The sequence below is a fragment of the Phascolarctos cinereus genome, unplaced genomic scaffold (assembly GCF_003287225.1).
Source record: "Phascolarctos cinereus isolate Bilbo 61053 unplaced genomic scaffold, phaCin_HiC Scaffold_1;HRSCAF=81, whole genome shotgun sequence".
Taxonomy (NCBI): Eukaryota; Metazoa; Chordata; class Mammalia; order Diprotodontia; family Phascolarctidae; genus Phascolarctos; species Phascolarctos cinereus.
In genome coordinates, this window is record NW_027555514.1 from 91,911,130 (window position 1) to 91,935,374 (window position 24,245).

Below are 24,245 nucleotides of genomic sequence, written 5' to 3' on the forward strand. Positions count from 1 at the left end.
TAGGGGTAGAGGAGGGAATAATGTCTTCAGATCTAAAACTAGGATGGCTGTGCTTGGGGTTTGCCTTAGGGCACAAACATTTAGAAGAGACAAAAAGTTAACACTTGAACTCATGCCACAGCGCAGCAGCCAAACTTCCTGTTCAACAGAGTTTGTCTTTGTTATTTAGATTCTTTTTCATTCCATGAATTATGAAATTAATGTGAAAATGTGCCATTCTTGGCTTAACTTGGCCCCATTCACATTACTTGTTCTGCATGTCAAAATTCCTAGAAATATCTCCAATCATCCCTGTCTTTTACACAACAGGAAACAGATCCAATAAAATTAAAGGGCTTGCCAAAAGTCATTGACAAAGCCAGGAGTAGAATTCAAGACTCCTTCACGGTCTTGTAATTTTTTGCAATATGTTGTATCCTCTAAAACTTGGGAAGGGGGTTTGAATATTGATAGCCTGGAATCAGTCTTCTGTTCATAATTACTTGGGACAGTTCAGAATCTCACAGTAGTGGCTATTACTCCCTCTTCCCCCTCCCTGTTCCCCTCCCACCCCCACTCCCCACACATTTCTACTGGTCCAACCACTTACTCTACTCTGTACCTTTTAGAGCCTAAAGACTGTTCCTTTTCCTTTTCACAACAACTACAGCTACCTGTCTCTCCCTGATTTTTCTTCCCTGCAGAATTCCTACCCTCATCCCATTCCCTCACTGCCTAGCACACCAGGCAACAGAGAAGTAACAACAGGAGGGCAGTGTGTATGTGTGCGTTCTCTACTGATATGAAGGTTCTGGCTCCTCCCTCCATCTGGATCACTCATGGCACTGAGTAGGTTTCATTTTCCTCTCAGTCATGTGGTTTCTTTTTAAAACAAGAGTATTAAGCATCAGTCCCTGAGGGAAGAAAAAGAAGGCTGCTGATCCAGGAGAGACAGGAAGAGAACTGACTTTCTCTCCACCAAGAGCTTTTTCCTTCTGGTGGATTCTATGGTAACTGCATTGGGAGGAAACTGGGTGCCTGGCAGTAAGTAGAAGACATTTAGCCTTCCTAGGAGAGTAGGAGAAGCAGGCTGGGATCAGGTTGAAAGTGGAGAAGCTGAAAGTGTCCAGAGCCAAATGGACTTCACTGAGCTATTGTCTGTCAAAATATGCATGTGGAATGTGTTTGAAACATGAATGGATTCGAAAGTGACAATTCTTTCAGAAAGAACTCCAGATCAGGGCAATTGTATGCAGATTGGGAAGATGGCTGCCTGCCTGGTCAGGGATACTGAGAAGGTTCAAACATCTCTCCCTGGATACCCACAATCCAGCAAATGGGCCAGAGCCTTTCGTTCTACAGAGAAAGCTTGAAATCAAATCTTTCCCAAAGAGAGAACCAAGTCTCTGTTTACACCGATGTGTCAACTGCTATCTGAGACTTTCCTGAGAGCAGGTTCTGATTCGGTGGGAGGATAGAGGCTAGACATTTAGTTTTGAAAGGAGGATGTGAGTGTGTGTGTACGTGTGTGTGTGTCTGCTGCGCCTGCGTGTGCACAGACAATATGTATGTCTGTGAATAAGAAAGGGGAAGATCCTGTAAGGTGCAAGTATTTAAATGCAAACTTCTCTGACTTTTTTTTTTACAGCTTTTTCTGGAGATCTTAGGGGTCTGGGGTATAGCAGGTAGGAAGGAATCTAAAGGATCACTGAGAAAGCCCTCCACCTGGTATCTCCTTTGGCCACCATTCTGACCAGCTCACCAGCTCACTTGTGACCAAGAGCTGAAGACTTGTTTCTTTCAACAGACAAGCTCTGTTCAGGGCTCAATATGTAGCTCCAAGGCTAAGCATTGACTATGCTGCCAGCTTCCAACACTGGATTTGCCTGGAAGGTGTCAGAAGGGAGTGGAATGGGGGAGATGGAGGGGATGGAGGGGGTGGAGGGGATGGAGGGGGAGGAGGAGAGGGCCTTTTGTTTCTCCTTCGAATTTTAGGGGACCCTATAGAGCACACCGCAAAGAAAGAATGGGATTCACTGGCACGTTATAGGCCTTAAGGCCTAAGAGACAAAGTGGTAGGGAATTGAAACATTAGGAGAAAAGTAGCAAGTCAAATTTAAAAGTTATTTTGTTTGGAAATACATTGTAATGCCTCTTCCTACCTCTGCCAAGGTTCTCTCTAATCCTCTGCAAGTCAGCTAACCATTTGTACTTCCCTTTTCAACAGAAATGGGAAAAATTGGCCTTGGAGTCAGCAGGACCTGTGTTCAAACTCTTCAGGCACTACCAGCTCTGAGACCCTGGGCAAGTCATTCAGCCGCGATTGCCTCAAAAAAATAATGGGATAAAAATCATAGTTACCTTCACTACACACCTTCACAAAAGAAATAAAGTAGAGAAGTTGTCTAGCCCACCCATTTCTTGGCCATCATGTACTGAGGCTGGGACCTCTCCAGAGGGAAACAGGGCATTTTCCCCAGGGTCCTTGGGCAACAGCCAATGTTTGAACTTTTCTTGGATAATGGAGAGAAGAGGATTGGAGGAAGCAAAAGTAGCCTGAGTGGCTGCCAAATCCAAAGAGGGTCCTGGTTGCTTATGCATCTGCAAAGCCTGTTCATAAAAGCTGTTTCCCATAGTCCTGGCTATATTCACCTCCATCTGTAATCAGGCTGGTATGAGAAGAGAAGCAGCTTCCCTGTTTGTGTATTCCTACAACTAAAAATTGTCCCTAATATCCTTCTATCTCACTTAAATCCTTTCTGCTGTTCGTGTGTTTCCCTCTCCATCTTTATTATAATTAACTGTGTGATCTTGGGCAACTCATTTCTCTCCAGTGAAGGGGCTCTAGTTGCTCCTTAGCATATTGACAGGGTTGGAAGAGAAGATCTCAAAGGTCCCCTCCAGCTGTAAAGTTGGCGATCCTAATATTCTGGATATTATTTCAGGGGGATTTAAATGCAACCAAAAGAAACATGCTACCCTAGTGGAATGAGGCTAAGTTTTGGACCCTGGAGCATCTACGTAAAAACTTCAGGAAGGAGCCCTTATCCATCCTTGGATAACTGCAAAATAAAATGACCTGGGGCTCTCCTTTCTGGTTAGGGTCACTGGGGTATTTTATATCTATTAGAAGAAGAAAATTCCAGAACTTCCTCTTTAGAAGTTGGGTGGTTTTTATTTGTTATAGGAAGATGGATCTATGGCATAGAGTTTCCACTCCTTTGGAGAAATTCTCTAACTGGTATTGCATTTTACTTACCTTACTAATTTTGTTTTTAAAATCAACACAGGTTGTTTTAAGTTCTGCACTAAAAGCTCTAGTTCCTGACTTTAATTTATGCCTTCTTTCTTATTTTATAAATTTTCTTTCTCTTTTGAACCATTCTGGGATTTTTTTGCTCATGTTCTATGATCTCTGGTGAGATATAGGATTTTGTCATTTGTCAGACAATTTCACAAAATCATAATCACAGAATTTGAGAGTTGCTGGGGACCTCTGCAGCTAGGGAGTCCAACTGATACCTAAGGGGAATTCTGACTCATAGCTTGACAAGTGGTCCTCCTTCATCTCCTGGAAGATCTCCAAGGAGAGGCAGCTCCACCTCCCCCCAAGGGAGTGCATTCCACTCCTGGACAGCTCTCATTGTTAGGAATTTGTAAGACATCAAGCCTCAGTTTGCCTCTTTGTAACTGCTTTCAGGTCTTCACTCTGGGGCCAAACAGAACCAAACACATTCCTTTCATATACAGCGGCCTTGAAATATTTGAATATGGCTACGATATCTGTTGAAGAAAAAAATATTAATACTAATAGTGGATTCTGCAATTTTGGCTCAAGTCTGGCAGAAACTGTTTTATTCAATGTATCATTAAACTCTACCCAAGTTAACTGAGAGAGAGAGAGATAGTCCTCATGCCATCTGACATGACTCTCTGCTTCAAGACAATTTTTGAAACATTTATAGGAATCTTGAACAAAGAAAAGATATCTTAAAATGCAGTCTGGGTTAATATTCTGTTCCCTCTAGGACCACTCTCCACACTCTAGGAGCTAAAACAAAGGGACTTCCTCAGTACCATTGGTATCTTAATCTCTCTTCTACTGAGAAGGATATGTCCTTGTGCACTGATCAGTGTAGGTGGCCAGGTAAAGAGGAGAGAGCTCTTAGCTGGGTAAATAACCAAATCACTTCAGTGGGAGGAAAAGCAGACATACATCCCATACCATGCACCCTCTGAAGCTTCTTACAGTTATGTAGAAGTTTTGGTGTCTTCCTAACTTCCCTGAACAACCATTCTGTCATGCTCAGGGACCTTCTTCTACAGCTTCTTATAACTCTAAGCAAACTTCCAAATTCACTTGCTTTGCTCCTGCTGGGGCACCTCTCTCCCCACCTCCTTCCTATAGCTTCTTGAGGCTCTGGGACCATACCCTGAGGCTGAATCCCTATGGTAAATGAAAACCTATGTGAATTCATTCCTCAAACCTACTCCCACTCTCATCTCATTCTGCACCCCTGGTTGCTATTGTTCAAATCCTTTTCTCTGTCTCCTACTGACCACTCCCTCAACTGCTTCTTCTCCACCTCCTGCTCTGTGCACTCTGGAACACCTGATCCATAAGTAAAAAATTAGATTTCATCTTAAATACTTTCCTCTCCTGCTCCCTCCATCTTGAACTCAATGAGACCCAGCTACCTCCTGGTGCCACAGTTTCCCTGGCCACACTATCCAGCTCTCAATGCACTTTCACTCATAATTACAGACTAACTGGTAGTTGTCAAGGCATTCAAATACTCTTTGCTACCCCTTGCCACTTAAAGATTCTCTTTCCACCACCATGACTAATCTTGCTTCCTTTGAGGTTCATTCAAGCCATATTTATTATTCTATCAAGATTCTGGTGGCTATTATGTACCAATTTCTTTTTTTTTTAATTTTTAGGCAATTGGGGTCAAGTGACTTGCCCAGGGTCACACAGTTATTAAGGGTCAAGTGTTTGGTCTGAGGTGGAATTTGAACTCCGGTCCTCCTCACTTCAGGGCCAGTGCTCTATTTACTGTGCCACCTAGCTGCCTCTGTCTACCAATTTCTAGGACACTCTCCTTACTTCTTCAATGAATTTAGACTGTCTCACAGTCTTCTTACATATACTAGTCCTCTTACCCTCATAATAGAGGGTTTCAGCCTACATCTTGATACTCCCAATTCTTCAACTTGCTCATTTCCTGTGACCTACTCCACCACTCAAATCAGCCCCACAAATCATACCTTTGATCTTGCCAGAAATATACTGCTTCCATGTTTATGATCTGAAATGCCCTCATTTGACCCCAATCTTTTGTCATTCCATCTGTCTCTCTGCCTTGTTTCATTCTTTTTGTTCTTTTTAGTAGTATTTTATTTTTCCTAATAACATGTAAAGACAATTTTTGCCATTCATTTTCACAAGATTTTGAATTCCAAATTTTTCTCCCTCCCCTCTTTTCTTTCTAAAATGGTCAGTAATTTGATATAGATTATATGTCTGCAATCATGTAAAACATATTTCTTTATTAGTTACAGTTGTGAAAGAAGAAATAGAACAAAAAGAAAAAAAACGTGAAACAAAGTAAGTGAAAAAAGTATGCTTTGATCTGTATTCAGAGTACATCAGTTCTTTATCTGTATGTGGACATCATTTTCCATCATGAGTCCTTCGTAATTGCCTTGGATCATTGTGTTGCTGAGAACAGCTAAGTCATTTATAGTTGATCATCACACAATGTTGCTATTACTGTGTGCAATGTTTTCCTGGTTTTGCTCGTTTCATTTTGTGTCAGTTCATACAAGTCTTTCCAGGCCAAAACTCATTTCTCATCCTCATTGCAACCTCCAATTCCACCATCCCTTGGTTCTTCCCCAGATTGTTCCCCTTGCACTGGCTACACTATATTCCCTTACCTATCTTGACCCCTTGGTAAACTAGTTCAATTTGACACTGCCTTCCTCTCTTGAGGATCCTTGTTTTATTCTTGAGTGAGGTTCCCTGCCAAGCTTAAGCCTTGGATTACTACTACATCTGCTCCCTCCGCTCCTACTCACATGCAACTGAGTGAAGGTGGAGACAGTCACAAAACTATGCTGAGTCCACTACAAATTTATATCACAAAATCTCAGCTGGATCTTCATGGAAGCAAGGCCATCCTTTTATATCTCTATATGACTCATTTTCTCACTCACCACAGCAGCTTTTCCAAACCTCCTATGGCTCCCCCTACCCAGGTTTTCAGCTGAGAACCTTTGCCTCATATGAGGCCATTAATTGAGAGTATCCTCTACTCCACATCCCACACCCCTCAGATGCCTTCTTCCACTCCTTCACCCTTATTTCACTTGAAGTTGTAGCTGTTCTTCTTGCCAAGGCAAACCCCTCTACATACTCAAGTGATCCCATTCCATCCTGTCTCCCCTAACAGATCCTCCTCTATCATTTATACTCTCTCACCAGTCTTCAGTTTCTCCTAGTCTACTTTCTGTTACCCTACTTCCTAAAAGATTCTGATGTCTTCTCCATCCTCAAATAATCCTCACTTTATCTATCTACCACCACTAGTTATCATCCAGTATCTGTCCTCCTTTTTCTGTGTAAACTCCTTGAGAAAGCTTTCTGCAGTTGGTGTTTCTGATTACTTTTCCCTCATTCTCTTCTCAGCTCTCTGCAATCTGGCTTCTATCAATGATCTCTTAACTCAAATTTAAGGGCCTTTTATCAGTCTTCATCCTCATTAACTTTTCTGCAGCCTTTGACACTATCAACCACCCTCTTAATATTCTTTTTTTTGTTACACTGCTTTCTTATGGTTCCCTCTTCCCTCACTTGTCTGACTGCTTTTTTCAGCCTCCTGTGAAGAATCTTTATCTAATCATGCCTATTAACTATGGATGGCCCTTATAGCTCTGTCATTGGCCCTATTCTCTTTATATACTGTTTTGTTGGTGATTTTTTCAGCATCCATGGCTTCAATGATCATCTCTATGTAGATAGTTTTCAGATCTATTTGTGCAGCCCTTACTTGTATCCCGACTTTCAGTCTCATATCTCTAACTCCTGATTGGACAGCAAATAGAGACATTTGATCTGGATGTCCCATTGACATCTTAAATTTAGCATGTTTAGAACTGATCCATGTTTCCTTCTGGACTCTCCCCTCTTCCTAATTTCCTGTTACTGTCAAGGCTATCCTCCCACTCTTGCAGGCTCACAACTTTGGTATCACCTTTGACTCTTCATTCTTCCTCAAACTCCATATACAGTCTGTTGCCAAGTCCTGCCAATTTATCTTCAAAATATCTCTCATATATGTCCCTTCTCACCTTTGACACTCCTGTCACCCTGGTTTAAGCCCTGGCCTATTGCAACAACCTTTTGGTTGGTCTCCTTGCCTCAAATCTCTCCCTCACTCCAGTGCATCCTACACTGACAGTCAAACTGATCATCCTGAAGCCCGGATCTGACCATGTTGCTCTCCTTTTCAATAAACTCCAGCAGCTCCCTCTTATTTCCAGGGTTAAATATAAAATCTTTTGCTTGATATTCAAAGGTCTACATAACCTGGCACTTTCCTCTTTCCAGTCTTCTTATATTTTATTTCCCTCCATGTATTTGGTTATCTATTAACACTGGTCTTCTTGCAGTACCTATCACAGAACACTCCCCTTCCTGACTGAACATTTTCACTGGCTGTCCTCCATGCCTGGAACCATCTCTCTCCTCACCTCAGCCTCCTGGCTTCCTTGGCTTTCCTCAAACCTAAGCTAAAATCCCACCTTTTGTAAGAAGTTTTCCCAGTCTTCCGTAATTGTAGTACCTTCTCTCTGTGAATATTTCCAATCAATCATGTATATGTCTTGTTTGCGCATAGTTATCTACATGACCCCTCTGCTCTTGACACTAGGGACTGTTTTTTTAAAAAAAATTTTATTTTTTGGACTCTCTTTGTACCTTGAGAGTTTAGCACAGGGACTGGCACATAGTAGAGACTTCATAAAAGCTTGTTGACTTGACAAAAGTTAAGAATTCATTTATTATCCTCAATCCATTTCCTTAAGAAATGCTTTTTGTCCTCTACTTAACATCCAACTTCCCAGTGGGTTTTCCTTAGACATATGGAAAGAGTTTTAGAGAGAAATATTATTTCCTAGGATTTCTAGGGAAACTAAAAAAGGGGTTTAAAATTTTTTTTCTAAGAACTCCTTCTGAGCCTCCTCTTCTCCAGACTAAACATCCCCATTTCCTTCAACTTCATGTATTCAAGCCTTTCACCTCCTCCGGGCACTCTCAGGCTTAGCAATATCCTTCTTAAGTGGTGGCACCTAGAATTGAATGCAATATTAAAATGTTTTGAATATGTACACATATTTATTAGAAATGATTGGTTGGTTCATGTTGAACTAAAATACTGCCAAATCTTTAATATTAAAATATACCAAAATGTTCCATAATGATTAAAAGTTTTATGTTTTGGGGTCAAGAGGCCTGGGATCCTTTGATAAAAAAAAAGTCTGTGAATTACTTTGTCACTTCTATTTCATGATAGAATAGTCTGATGAAATTTTCTAAATGCTGAATTTTCCTCAGATGTTTCAGCAAGCTAAAGACATGGATCATCAAGAAAGACTCCATGACCAACAACTAGGTAAGGAAAGGATTCATGGGGAAGGATTCTTTTCCCCACATTACAAATTATCTCAGTAATGGTGGTCCTGTGGTGTCTGTGCTTTTGGGGGAAAATTGTTCCTTTTAGTGACCATTCCTGAACTCCAAGTTAACTACTAACAGGTGACAATAGACAATGGAATGACAGCTAAATTTGAAGTCATGGGATTTAGGTTTGAATATAAGTTCTGCTGAGTGACCACTTGAATAATCATTTAATTTCTCAGGGCCTCAGTTTCCCTGACTGTAAAATTAGGGTGTTGGACTTTCCCAGGCCATCACCCATGCTTTGGCTATTTTCATCTCCATTCCCAACTTAGAGGTTTCTTCTCTCTTACCTATCAACATTTGTAAGTCTCTCACATGCTTAATAAGAGTTTGTTAGACATTCCTTTTCTTTCAAGCTATTAATGTCAATCTCTTCTCCTTTTTTTCAAACTCCTTGAAAAATCTGCCTACACTTGCTATCTTTGCTACCTGTCCTCTCACTTTCTTTTAAAATGCTAGTATCTTGCATTTGACCTCATTGCTCAAATGAAACCTCTGTTCCAGGCAGGTTGTGAGAAAAAGATGTGGTGATATTTGTAAAATATTTTATAAAACTTACGGTGCTACATAAATGCTAACTTATTGTCATTATCATTATTGTATTATTATGATTCAATTCATAAGGTTACCTTGAATATATTTTGTATGTGTTGGGTATACACTTACATATACATACATGTTATCTCCTAGGCTAGAATATAAGCTCATGTGGGACTATTTCAATTTTGTCTTTGTCAGCTCCAGCACCCAGCAAGTGTAGACAGAGAGTAGGTACTTAATAAATGATTATCAATCTATTGTTGGGCCTAGATGACTTGAAATCCCTTCCAGCTTTAGATGTATGATACTAGTATCTTATGGTACACATGAGTGGAGCTGATTTCATACTAATTGAGAAACTTCTGCTTCACTGAAAAGATTAAGACTGTCCAGCTGAAGCTCTCTTACCTCTATCCTCAGAACTCACCATTATCAGCCACTCTTTCCTCTACTCTTCTGGTCCTAGGCTATATGATATACTTATTTCTTACTGATTTTCTCTATCTGATCTCTTGACAGCATTCCCCCCCTCCCAAGACTTTTCTTCAACAATACCCTTTCTCTTTCATCCTTCCTCAATTTCTCCTCCCCATATGCTCCTCCTCTGCCTACAAATACACATAGTCCTCCCACTTTGTTTATTTTTTAGTGTGTACACATACATTTATTACATTTTTGTGTCTATTAACATTTTTAAGGTATGTGAAGTGTTTTCCTTTACAATGATCCTGTGAGATAGATGTTGCAGCCTATATTTATCTCCATTTTACACATGGCCTTAAATACTTTACAAATGGTCACATGAGCATTAAATATATGAAGTTAGGCTCAACCCTAGCCTATTTTGACTCCAGGTCTAACATTCTATCCACATTATCATGCTATTTCTTACTATATCTCCTTATCTGTAGTGTGACCATGTCAGCATTTGGCTGAAGTGGTTGGAGGAAGTTCCTTAATGCTCTCCAAAATCTGAGTCACAGACCAAGTTTGGTCTCAGTTGTGACCCCTAAATTTCACTTTCTTTAACAAGTTTTTTGCTCCTCAGCCTGGAATTTACTCTGGAACAGCTTTGGTATCACTCATGTCTGGATTTCACAAACATGAGTAATAGGGCTTTTAGTTCCTTTATAAGCATTCAGAGTCACAAATACATATCAGGGAAAGGAAAGCCTTTATTTTGAGACACACACACACACACACACACACAATTCAGAAGACAAAAAGGTTTTAGAGAATATATTGAAAGAGATAGCACATAAAACTCTCACGTAACCTGTAAGCTACCCTCAGAAGGGAAATGATCTTGTGATTACTAATGAGGCAAATTTTGACATGAGTGAAACCTCTTCCACAGGGTTCTACACAATCCCTCCCACAGTTATTGTGCCACCCTCTATTTTGCATATTCCCCTAGATTAATGAGTACCAATAATTTTTTGTCCAAGGCTCACCCCTACCTTTTTTTTTTTTTAATAATACATACATAGGTGGTGGCACAGTGGATAGAATTCTGGGCCTGGAGTCAGTTTGACCTGAGTTCAAATCCAGCCTCAGATACTTCGTATCTGTGTGATCCTGGGCAAGTCACTTAACCTCTGTTTGCCTCAGTTTCCTCAACTGTAAAATAGAGTTCCTACTTTGTAGGATTATTGTGAGGATCAAATGAGCTAACATTTATAAAATCCTTATCACAGTGCTATATACCACAGGTGCTACATAAATGCTTATTCACTTTCCTTCCCCTCCCCTTTCAAAAACAAAAAAATGAGTTGTGAACACTCAGGGTAATTTAACGTACTACTTTTAATATTAATTACAATTATTTACTTCTTAAGGCACCACTAAAAACTCTTTAGCATGAACTCCTTGGACCATCATTGTGGACCCTCAACAGGTTAGAGAACCACGAAATGGAAAACACTGCCCAATGCAAAACACACTTTACAGCTTCTGGACAGGCAACCCACTTCCCAAACAAGCTGGACTATTCAAATAACTCACTATCACAGGGCAGAGGAGCAAAGAACATGACTTTTGCTCCAGTGTGTTGCAACTTTAGTCCATGAATTCTGGGGCATGGGTGAGAATATGTAGCTTCCTTGAACTTCTTCCAAGTACTCCAGCACTGGATTGGTTCCTGTCACCTCTTAGGCTATGAAAGTTTATTCTCAGGAATTCTTCTATTTGGCCAGCAAAAAAGCTGTGAGGGAACATATGTGGTGATCTTACAATTGTGCTCATATGCTATTTCCCCATGGGAGCTGTTAATGTTTACTGGGGGAAGAGAAAGGGAGAAATCAATGGATTAATAAGCACTTCTTAATTTCTTCCTCCCTTACCCCTGCTGTGATCTAGAAGAAGTATGATTTAGCATGGACCATTACAGTAGGGGTAGCTCCTTGGACAAAAAAGTACCAGCCAGAAAACTTCTTGATATCAGTACCTGCCACAGAAACTTATGTCTTTTATTCTGTTAATACTTTATTCTTAATTTTGACCATACCAACAATAATGTTCATTCTCTATAAAGAGTGGCTTGGATAATCAAATATTCAAAGCTAAGGTTCACTTCTTTATAAGTTCATTAAATTGACCAATGATCAATTGATTAATATTGATCAATTGATCTCTACCCTTCCCCTAATCCCTCCTTCCTCATCTTACTCCTCCCAAGTAAATTTCAAATTCTTCTGCCTGGAATATGAGATTCTCCAAAATCTGGGACCATCCCAGATTTCTAGCCTTATTTCTTATTACTCTTTTCCATGCAGTCTATGTTTTGGCCAAATTGGACAACCCTCTTTCTCCTGAATATGTAGTATACTTTTCCAGCTCCAACTCTTTATTTACATGGTTACCTGAGTCTGCAATGTCTTCACTTCTTCTTCACATGCTAAATTCTTACCTATCTTTTAATGCCTAGCTCCCATTAAATTCCAACTCCTCTATGAAGCCTTCTTTGATCCCTCCCTGTTAGCAAAATGTACTTATCATGTATCATTATGCAGTATAATTATCCTGATTTCCTGTCTTTTTAGTAAACTGTAAGATCCATGATGGAATGGAGCCTAAACTCTGTATTTCCCATAACACTGAGTAGAGTAGTTCTGAATAAATTTTTTCCACTTTTTTATAATAATATTTTATTTTTTCCAATTACATATTAATTTTAAAAAAGATTTTAAGTTCCAAATTCTATCTTTCCCTTCCCTAAGATGGTATGCAATCCAATATAGGTTATATATATGAAATCATGTAAAATACGTATTAGTCATTTTGTACAAGAAGACTTGAATGAAAAAAGAAACAAAAAAGTGAGAAAGAAAGTGAAAAACAGCATGCTTCAATCTGTATTGAGACAGCATCATTTCTTTCTCAGGAGATGGATAGCATGCTTCATCATGATTACTATGGTCATTTACTATACTGTAATGTGTATCTAATATATTCCACTGATCCCCCACTCTATTTCTTAGCCAATACCAGATTGTTTTGTTAATTACCACTTTTTAATATAGTTTGAAATCTGGTACCGCTAGACGACTTTCCTTCACCTCTTTTTTTCATTGATTCCTTTGATATCTTTGGCCTTTATTTTTTTCTAGTTCTATAAAATAATTTTTGGTAGTTTGATTGATGTGGTACTGAAAAAGTAGATTAATTTAGGTAGAATTGTAATTTTTATTGTATTAGTTTGCCCCACCCATGAGCAGCTGATATTTTTTCCAGTTGTTTAGATCTGACTTTATTTGTATGAAAAGTGTTTTTAATTGTGTTCATATAGCTCCTGGGTTTGTCTTGGCAGATAGACTCCCAAGTATTTTATAACATCTACAGTTATTTTAAATGGAATTTCTTTGTGTCTTGCTGCTGAAATTTGTTGGCAATATATAGAAATGCTGATGATTTATTTGGGTTTATTTATATACTGCAACTTTTCTAAAGTTGTTAATTATTTCAATATGTTGTTTACAAGGAACAGAGACACATATAGAGTAAAGGTAAGGAGCAGGAGCAGAATATATTATGTTTCAGCTGAAGCAAAAAAAAAAGGAGGGGGTAGCAATCATGATCTCAGACAAAGCAAAAACAAAAATATATCTAATAAAAAGAGATAAGGAAGGAAAATATATCTTGCTGAAAGGAACTATAAACAATTGTTCTTCCCCAAGAGAATGGCAATAATAAGACAATATACCAAAATTAATGGGATGAAGCCAAAGCAGTACTTAGGGGAAAATTTATATCTCTAATTGTTTACATCAATAAAATAGAGAAAGAATAAATCAATGAATTGGGTATGCAACTAAAAAAACTTGAAAAATAATAAATTAAAAACCCTCAATTAAACACCAATTTGGAAACCCTGAAAATTGAAGGGAAGATTAATAAAATTGAAAGTAAGAAAACCGTTGAGCTAATAAATAAATAAAACTAGAAGCTGCCTTGATAAAAAAAAAATAAAATAGATGAACCATCTATTTTGCCCAATTATGCTGATAAATTTGACAATCTAAATGAAATGGATGAATATCTACAAAAATATAAATTACTCAGATTAATAGAAGAAGAAATAGAGTACTTAAATAACCCAATCCTAGAAAAAGAAATTGAACAAGCCATCAATGAACTTCCTAAGAGAAAATCCCCAGGGCCAGGGGGATTCACAAATGAATTCTACCAAACATTTAAAGAACATTTAATCCCAATACTATATCTAATCCCAATACTATTTGGGAAAATAGGTGAAGGAGTCCTATCAAATTCCTTTTATGACACAAATATGGTGCTGATAACTAAACCGGGATGAGCCAAAACAGACAAAGGAAATTATAGACCAATTTCTTTAATGAATATTGAAGAAATGTTTGTTTTTTGGATTGAATCGTAAGGGTAAACAATAGGGATGGTGGCTTCACCTTGTCTTCTACTTACCAGCTAATCAGTCATTGAGGAAGCATTATGTGTCAGGCACTGTCCTAAATGTTGAGGGTTCAAAGAGGTGCAAAGCACAGTGCTTGCCCTAAAGGAGTTCACAGAGTAAGGAGAGAGACAACAAATATGTACAAACAAGCTAAATACAAAATAAATAGGAAATCATTTTAAAAGAGAAGGCACTCGAATTAAGAGTGCTTGGGAAAGTCTAGAAGCTGCCTTGATAAAAAAAAATAAAATAGATGAACCATTGGTTTAATTTGGTTATAAAAAAGAATAACAAAAACAAAATTATCAGTATTGAAAACGAAAAGGGTAGAAGATGGGATTTTAGTTAGGACTTGAAGGAAGTTAGGTAAGGCAGGAGATAGAGATCAGGAGGGAGAGCATTCCAGACATTGAGGAGAGCCAGAGAAAATGCCCAGAGCCAAGAAATGGAATGTCTTGTTCAAGGAACATCAAGGAGACCAGCGTTGCTGAATCACAGAGTACATAGAGGAGGGATAGAAGGGGTAAGAATACTGGAAATGTGGGGAGCAGGTTATGAAGGGCTTTGAGCCCCAAATGGATTTCCTGGACATGTAGTAGACCACTTGATCAATGACTGCTGAATGGTGTTGAACTGTAAGGAAATAATATACACTTCCTTGTTATTCTGATGACCCTGTTCCTTGTGATGGTCAGAGGGAATGGCTACCAATAGGTCATTTTTGTTCCAACAGAGTCAGCTAATAAGAGCCAGCAACAGCAGATGGAGCCAGAACTGGGCTCTGGATCCTTAGAATTAAAGATTCTCTTCCTGGGCAAACATGGTGTAGGGAAGAGTGCAACAGGCAACAGCATCCTGGGGAAGCCAGTGTTTGAGTCCAAATACAGTGATGAATCAGTGACCAAAACTTGTAAGAAAGAAAGTGAAACTGTGGGAAAGAGGGAAGTTGTGATCATCGATACCCCTGATCTTTTCTCCACAAGGATCTGTGCTAGAGAGAGGGAACAAGAGGTCAGGTGATGTATCTCCCTCTGTTCGCCAGGTCCCCATATCCTCCTCCTGGTGACATCTCTGAATTTTTTCACAGTGGAAGATGAAGAGGTGGTGAAGGGTATTTAGAAGATCTTTGGAGATGAAGCTGTGAGACACATGATGTTTCTTTTCACAAGGACAGAAGAGCTGGGGGGTGACTCACTTCTGGAGTACATTAAAGAAACTGACAATGAGTATCTCAAGAAGCTAGTTCTGAACTCTGGGGTCCAGTATTGTGGTTTCAACCACAAAGCAGGTGTGGCAGAACAGGATACTCAGGTTAGGAGTCTCCTTGAACAGATTGAGTAGAAGAATGGCCAATCTTATGCACACTTTAATGCAAATATAGGAATGAAAGAAAATACTATAGACTCCAAAGCAGATATATTACCATGATTATCAAATGCCCAGGAATGTCAGGTAAGAGCCTGAATCTAAGAATTACATTAATCAACATAATCTCTTGCATTTTTATAATGCTTTTTGTTTGTTTGTTTGTTAAGTGAGGCAATTGAGGTTAAGTGACTTGCCCAGAGTCACACAGCTAGTGAATGTTGTGTGTCTGAGGTCAAATTTGAACTCAGGTCCTCCTGACTTCAGGGCCATGCTCTATCCACTGTGCTACCTAGCTCCCCCTTTATGATGCTTTTGATTCCAAAAAGGAGTAACAAGGTTGTGCATTTCCTTTAGTGCAGAGCTAGAGTACACGTGTTTGGGAAGGGGCTACAGCACATGTTCACATTTAAGGGAAGTGCTACATCTATAATACAACCTTTTGGGAATTCATTCATTTAACAAGCATTTGTTAAGCTGCTTCTATGTAGCTGACACACTGCTAAGTTCTGGAAATACAGTGAAATAAACAAAAAATCTTCTGTCCTCTGGGAGCTCACAGTTTACTGGGTAGAAAGAACAGGCACACAGATAAGTATACAAAAAATGCATGTAATTAAGTACAAAGTAGTTTCATGGGGAAAGGTACTAAGGACTTGTAGGACCAAGAAAAGTCTTGTGTAGAGTTGGCAGTCTAGGTCAGACAGAGGGTGGTAAAATCTAAAGCAGACTAGCAAGGATATGTCACGAAGTCTGATTATCCTGGAACTGTGACTAAGAAGCTGTATGAGCTAGTCATTTGCCCTCTCTAGGCCTCAGTTTACTGAGAGAGTTGGAATGGATTAGTCAGTGTCAGCAGGAGCAGTAGTAGATGGGTGTAACAACTTACTGTCTTTCTATTCAGGCCTTGTTGGGCTTTCTGAAGGGTGCTGAGGTTCTGGCAGGGCAGTGCCTATTATTTCATCTCTGATGAAAAATATCTGGGTCTACTTTCTGCTCTTTAGGAGGCTCAACTCTTTGTCTTTAAAGAACATTATTAATTTTCATTTCTGTTCTTGGAGGGAAGATGAATTTAGTGATTCACAAAGACTGTCCCCCATCCTCCCTCTCTTATTTTTTCAGGGATTGGTGAATATAGTCAAGACCTATCAAAAGAAATATGATGCATCCAGTAAGACCATGCCTCAATTTCTATTTTAACCCTTTAGAGTCTGATATGTTATGTCCATGTCTATGTAGCTCAGGGCAAGAGAGATTTGGTTAGGAAGAAAGAAGGAGGGCATGTCAATGAGAGAAAATAGCATGAGAACATGAGCAAAAGCATGGAAGTGAGGAACATGTCATGAATGAGGACTGGACATAGCTACAAGGAGATCTATATATGGGATGAGCCCTAGTTCCTTTTCCTCCAGGCACATCCCATCAAGTCAAGTCAAGTCAAATTAAATCAAGTCAAGTCAACAGGGATGCTCTGTGTTCTCCATTATAAATCCTTCAGGGAACAAATAAATGCTTTGATTTCTTTGTCCATGATAAATTAAAACATAGACAGTGAAGAAATAACCCACTTTGCTCTCATCCTTAATGACAGTGAACTCAGATTTAGTTCCCTAGATGTCCTGACTCTTATTCCCATACTGATTCCTATTCTCCACCAGGAGAAACTTGATCCATTTGAACTCCTAGACAGTACTGAAATTTAATGCACTAGACCCAGCCCCATATCAACCATCCTGGGATAGAAAACTCCCAGAATGTGTCCATTATCTGTCACAACATTTTGTCTAAATCACCAGTGTTATTATATCGTTTTGCTCAAGTATGGAGACAGTAGGCTATCCATCTCAAGGCTGCCTAATGCCTAACGCTTAACAGGTGTCTCCCCAAATGCCCAATTCAAAGGTTTCCTTATGTCAATGAAGAGGAAAAACATTAGGTGTGTCTACCTGTAAGATGCCTTTTCTTAGTTTTTAACTTTTGGAAATATCAGCTAAATTCCAAAAAGCTTCAGCAGGTTACATAGCTTTCTTTAAAAAAAAAAAAGGGCTGTACTAGAGCCAATACAAAAGAAATTGAATTTTTTCTTATGACATTTCTGAGATCCTTTTTGACTCTGGTAGGTAGGATTTAGACAGAGTTGGGAGACTGTAGGAAGTAAATTCGTTCAGGCTCAGGGGAAACCATATGAGCAGAGGTAGGTATCACATTTTCAGGGGAACCACAGGAGGATTCCATGACCAGAGTGGAAGGACAGAATCTCTGAAGTAGCTATGCTGGACCAAAATCTTTGAAGAACTTAACTTTGGACTTCATTTGACATACAAAAGAGTCATTTTAATTTCTAGGGCAGAAGAATGATTTGGTGAAAGCAGTGTTTGAGAAAGAAATATTTTTCCATAACCTGAGTTTGACTATGATACAGTCAGGATGGGGACCAGTAACCACCACTACCACAACAGCAACAATCACAATGATAATTTGCATTTAAAAGTGAAAAAATTGATAATTGCTGGTTTCCTTTATGGTAGCTTCAAGATGGTCTTCTAAAGATGCTACAGAAGAAGTCAGTCTTAAGGAGACATTTAGTGGATGAGAAATAGGGCAAGCATGAGGAAAAACAGAAGAATGTATGCAGAGAAAATAATTCACTTCTAAGTCCCAAAGCTCAAATAACTCACACTTTCTTTTTCATTTACAATGACAGTTTGCATTCATTATGACTTAAATGCATTATTAATTACCAAAGAATTTAATTTTATTTAGTACATTTGTACATTACAGTACAAATCTGAAGTATTTCTTAGAGCATTTTAGTTTTAGAGAAGTGAGAATTCTTTAATGAGACACACTCATATAATCACTATCATGTTGTCAAAGAAAAACATGAATACTGTACTTTATGTTTCAGGCACGTGTCTACAAGAAACAATTTCAATTAATTTTACACTCATCTAAATCCAAGGCTTCCTAACTTAGAGAAAGAAAAGTCCAAACTGTCATAGTTTCTTCCCTCTCCCAAATCTCTATCTCCTTTGACATCATTCTATTACAAGAAAATTGAGGTAACAATTATAGAAATTTTGAACATGGAAAATGTAACAAAATGACAAAACACTGTTTTGGGCTCAACATTCTACCTCATCTAATGGACCAAGGGTGATTTGATCTTTTGGAATTACCCTGGAGAACCCTCCTCAATCCCTATTCCCAGGCTCTTAGCCTTTGACCTTTGTAGATATATTGTCAAAGGGAAATGTCTAGAAAGCATTTTGGACTAGAGAAAATATTATACCTTAATATTTTCAGCTGAACTAAAAAGGAGTTTCAAAATCTGTATCCATAAAGTAACTCAGGATACCAACATACCCTAGATATCATTGTCTTATCCATTCTTTCACAATAACATCATTAACAGATTATAACCAAACACCATCATGATGGTATCAAACACCATCACAATGGGGTCAGCCATACTGATTATCAAAATCTGCTCCCTACTATGGCCAGGCATTGTGCTAAGCACTGGGGATAAATAAAGAGGTGGAAGACATCCCCCATGCCATTAAGGATCTAATATTCCAATGATAGCTCACATTGGATGAGGTATAAGACAGAGCAGAGATTTTTGTGATGGAGAAGGAGTAGTGCAAGGATTAAAGGGGTAGGAAAAGCCATCTTGACTTCTCATGGTCCAACTGTTAACCATAACAATGACAGCTGCTTGGCTTTTGTTTTTCAATATAAGTTGGCTAAAGGCAACAGAGGAAAGGAATGTATATATCCTTCAGAATTCTGACCCTCTCATTTTCGTGTTGGTGCTTTCCAGGCCTGGGAATGCCGACAGAGCTGAGGCTCATCCTCGTAGGGAAGACAGGAAGTGGGAAGAGTGCAACTGGAAATAGCATCCTTGGCAAGAAAGCCTTTAAATCTAAGCTTAGTTCCAGGCCAGTGACTGAGAGCTGCCAAAGAGAGAGCAGGGAATGGCATGGAAGAACACTTGTTGTCATTGACACCCCAGATATCTTTTCCTCCAGTACCAAAACAAATAGAGATCTAGAGATCTGTCACTGCATGGCCCTCTCTTCCCCAGGGCTAGGTGCACTGCTCTTGGTGATGCAGTTGGGCCGTTACACCAGTGAGGACAAGGAGTCCCTCAGGCGCATCCAGGAGATATTTGGAGTGAGAATCTTGTCTCACACCATCCTTGTTTTCACCAGGAAAGAAGATTTAGGGAAGGAAACCCTGAAGGAATACTTAAAGAAACAAAGAACAAAAGCTTGGCCTGGCTGAATGAGGAGTGTGAAGGATTTCACCATGGTTTCAACAACAAAATTGAAGGAGAGGGACAAGAGGCCCAGCTAAAGGAACTGATGGAGATGATAGAAGGGGTTGTCAGGAAAAATAACTTGTGCTGCTACTCAAATGAGGTGTATGACTATGTCCAGGAAAATATTCAGCAGTTAAGAGAGGAGCTGGGAGAAGAGCCAATAGGCCAGGGGCAGGGTTCTAAGGGAGCTTTCTGTAAAGAGAATATGGCATCAGAGGAGTTAGATCAGACCTGCTCTGCACTAGAAAGTCTGATGACCACTCAGAGGAAATATGAACAGAATCAAGAATCAGTGCTGAAGAAGGAGTCTCAGAACCCTGGCAACTCATATTGGGGTGCTCTCAGGGCGAGTTTTCTTGTCAGATTCCTTTTTAGTCTTCTACTGTCTCCTCTGTCAGCCATGGCCTGGTTGACTGGACTCAGGCACATGATAGGGAGAATGGAAGCCAAAGATAGGAATCTGAAAGCTCCAACCGCCAATCCTAACTCTGCCACTGACTAGTTCTATGGCTTGAACAAGTCACTTCCTCTGGTCCAACTATCTCCTTTGGTAAATGAGAAAACAACTCCAGAGAGGTGATCTCTGTGATCCCCTCCAGCTCTAGTCTCCTATGATGTCAGGCTTTTGGTAATAGTCTCCAGGAGCCTGTAATCCCATTGCTCTAACATAGATGGGAAAAAATTACAATTAGTGTAGATTTCTTTAAAGTGATATCATTAGAGTCCCTGGAACTCTACTGGCTTGTGTCATAGAGGGAATTCCTTAAAGATACAACATGCAGTAGATGGCCTCTGATTCCATTCTAAATCTGAGATTCTGTGAACCCCATTTGATAGATGGTGAAACTGAGGTTTAACAAAAGACAAAGAGATCTCTAAAAGTCATAAGGTGAATCCAAGAAAGTATCTTTTTGAAGTTAGATCAGCTGACTCTTGTCAAAATTCTTCATTATAGCTATCTCACCCTTCACCACCCCCCAACCCTGGCTATAGACATACCATGTCCCCAAAAGTAGGCAGCATTGGCATAGAAATGCACCCACCCAGAATTTCAAGAATGTGACAGTACAAGTCCCTTTATATTCTCTTTATATAAAGGGAGGAAAGCAAGGAGAAAAGTGCCACACACAAGGGACTCACTCAGAGATCTGCCTACTGGGACCATGCCATCTAAACACAACTACAAACCTTATTCCTCAGTCTCACTTCACACCCACACTCTCTTCAATTCACAAAAATTATCACTGGTTCTTCCCAAAACATATGATCTCCTTTCTGATTGTCTGTTGCTTTTAATTATCTCGGCTACATTGTCTAGTCAAAGGGACTGAGCCTAATGGGATCACAAAATTATAGAATCTCTGAGCTGAAAGGGCCTTAGAGGTGATCTACCCTTAACCATAGCTGGATAGACATCTCCTCTACAATATCCCTAGAAATAGTCATCTAGTCTTCACTTGAAGACCAATAGCTGTGGGGAGCTCATCTATCTATTAAAACACCTTATACTTCTATTTTGGACCATATAAGAGGGATTCAGGCCTTACTAGCAGAAGCTTTCAACTTCTACTTACTCTAGAATGGTTTTTGAGGTTTATTAGAGCTTGAAAGAAAATTTAATAGCCTGGAGCTAGTTACCAGGTAGGAAAATGAGAATTGAAAGGATAAATGAAAAAAAACAGTGTCTACACTTGACCTCAGCCTCAAAGAGACCCAGTGGAATATGCTGACAATGCACAGGGGCATCTTATCTGTACTTTCATGTAGAGAAAAGGCAGAGAATTTAGCCACCCTAACTCAGCTACAAACAAGAAGCAGAAACCTTCTAAAGACAAGGATGAGGAAGAGAATACATAGCTTCCATTTTGTTCTCCAGCTAGAGGATCTGTGAGGTAGATCAAAGATGGAAGTGAAAATATGATGATTATCTTTGACACATGTGGCCCATGCCATCTCACTGTAAGGGTGTAATGGCACTACCTAAAGTAGCAGTAGTGGCTGGAGTATTGAGAAGGAGGATGATCATGCTTTGGCCAGGAACAATTTAGAAGGCAGGTGATAAACAAACAAAAAAAAGAAGGCAGGTGACAGCAGCAACACAATACAGTTTTAATGACTGGTAAACATATAATTTAAAAACAACACATAACGTTTTCAGAGTTGGAAAGCTTCAGATGAGGGGAGGACCTTGTCAGATAACAATGGCAGAGTCAAAAAGCAGTGGCAAAAAATGGAGTTTGAGTGGATGATGTTTTCAGAGGCAGAGAAGAGTAGCAGTGGCTAAGTGTTGGGACGGGAGGCTGAGAAAATAATATCAGTAAAGCTTAGCCATTTGCTGAGAAAATGGAGCTATAAGAACTCAAGCAGGAGAGCTTTGTTAGCTATGAATCAAGGCTGATTGCATTGGAGTCCTTCCTCACTTTAGAGTTATCCCGAAATTTGGTTTTCTTTGCTAATGACACATGTGTTGGAAATTGTACTTATTTGTATGATGGGATTCATGCCAATTTGTATATGGCCTGAGAATCATCCTTCCACATGTCTTTCCCCTCTATTGATATTTTGCTGTTGTGTTTCAATTAAATATTTTACTATCTGATAAATAGTTTCTGCCTGGTCTATGTGTAGAGTGGCACGTAATGGGGCTTATTCTCTTTTCTTTCTCTCATTTACCCCACTTAGTATGTGATTCCGAAGTTGAGTAAAATAGTAACTGTAGACAACTTAAGCAACTGGACATCTCTGCAGTTGTTCCAGTTGTTTAAAAGAGAGGAAAAAAACCCTTAAGAATTCTATAGTTATTTTGGTGAATAGTCATTAGGCTTATTTTGATGTCACCAAAATGATAACACAATTCTTAAGGTTTTCCCCTAAACATGTTGCAATTTAGAAACTTTCAATGCATTCAGAGACAGGAGATCATCAAGGCTTATGACTCAAGGTTGGATCATTCACACATTAATCCTGGAAAAATAGGGGTCTAGGGCACAAGGGAATGTGGAGTTGGCCAACTAAATTAGTAACCTTCACATATTTTTTCTTTTTCTTTTCTTTTCTTTCTTTTTTTGTTTTGCTTAGGCAATTGGGGTTAAGTGACTTGCCCAGGTTCACACAGCTAGTAGGTGTTAAGTGTCTGAGGCTGGATTTGAACTCAGGTCCTCCTGACTCCAAGGCCAGAGTTCTATTCACTGCACCACCTAGCTGCCCCACCTTCACATATTTTCAAATAAATAAGCCTATATTTTTATTTACTGTGATTGCAAGAGCTAGTCTTATATGTAGACTGAATAAATGTATACCTACATATCTGATTTCAGAGACTCGAAGAACTTCAAGTCCCTCCCACCCCCACCAGAAAAATACTACCCCCAAATTTTGTTCACTGTGCTTGAAATCTCACAAATGGAATTTGATTTGGTCTAAAATTGTGTCCCCTGTTCAGTTTCCTCATCTAGGGAGAACACTGTCACTACTCCCTTTTGGTGGCTCACCTGGGGAGCAATGATAGTGCTAGAAACCTAGAAATCATTGCTAGGTATGAGGAAGTCCCAGGTAAGAAATCAAATACCTTGGGAACACACCCTTCTAAAAGTCCCTCCCTTATCCTATCCTTTTGCCCTCTTATTTCTTTCTAAATTTAGGAAACTTTTGCACCCTTCTAGGTGTATATGTTGTTCCCTCTTTAACCTATTTCAGATGAGAGTAAGGTTCCAGCTCTACAAACTCACCCCTTGCTTCGTCTATATTGTTTTCCTTTCATGCCTCATTGGTATGAGATAATTATTCCTTTTTATTTCTCTCTACACAGTTTTATTTTTTAGAATCACCCCATCATTCACAGCTCAACCCAAGCCTTTCTTTCAAACTACCTAAATGGTGACATTCTTTATTAATTTATTTAGTTTTAGTTTTCAACATTCACTTCCACAAGATTTTGATTTCCAAATTGTCTCCCCATTTCTCCCCTCTCTCCCAAGACAGAGTGCATTCTGAATACCCCTTCCTCAAATCTGCCCTCCTTTCCATCACCCTCCCCCCCTTTCTCTTATCCCCTTCCCCTTCTATTTTCCTGTAGGGCAGGATAGATTTCTATATCCCTTTGCTTGTGTATCTTATTTCTCAGTTGCATGTAAAAACAATTTTTAACATTCATTTTTAAAACTTTGAGTTCCAACTTTTCTCCCTTCCTCCCTTTGCACCTTTCCTCATTGAGAAGGCAAGTAATTTGATATAGGTTATGGATGTGTAGTCATGTAAAACACTTTCATAATAGTCATGTTGTGAAAGACTGACTGTATTTCCCTTCATCCTCTCCTGGCCCCCATTTTTTTCTATTCTTTCCTATGACCATCTCCCTCCTT

The 24,245-nt window shown here is 39.3% G+C and overlaps 1 pseudogene across 1 annotated transcript; it reads left to right on the top strand.

Moving 5' to 3' along the window:
* Positions 1-843: 843 nt before the first annotated feature.
* LOC110201975 (GTPase IMAP family member 8-like) lies at positions 844-22,489 on the top strand (annotated as a pseudogene). Its single transcript, XR_013486017.1, has 7 exons — positions 844-1,872; positions 2,207-2,651; positions 5,539-5,590; positions 8,600-8,657; positions 14,926-15,644; positions 16,680-16,728; positions 19,384-22,489. The product of XR_013486017.1 is annotated as a GTPase IMAP family member 8-like (transcript).
* Positions 22,490-24,245: the final 1,756 nt, after the last annotated feature.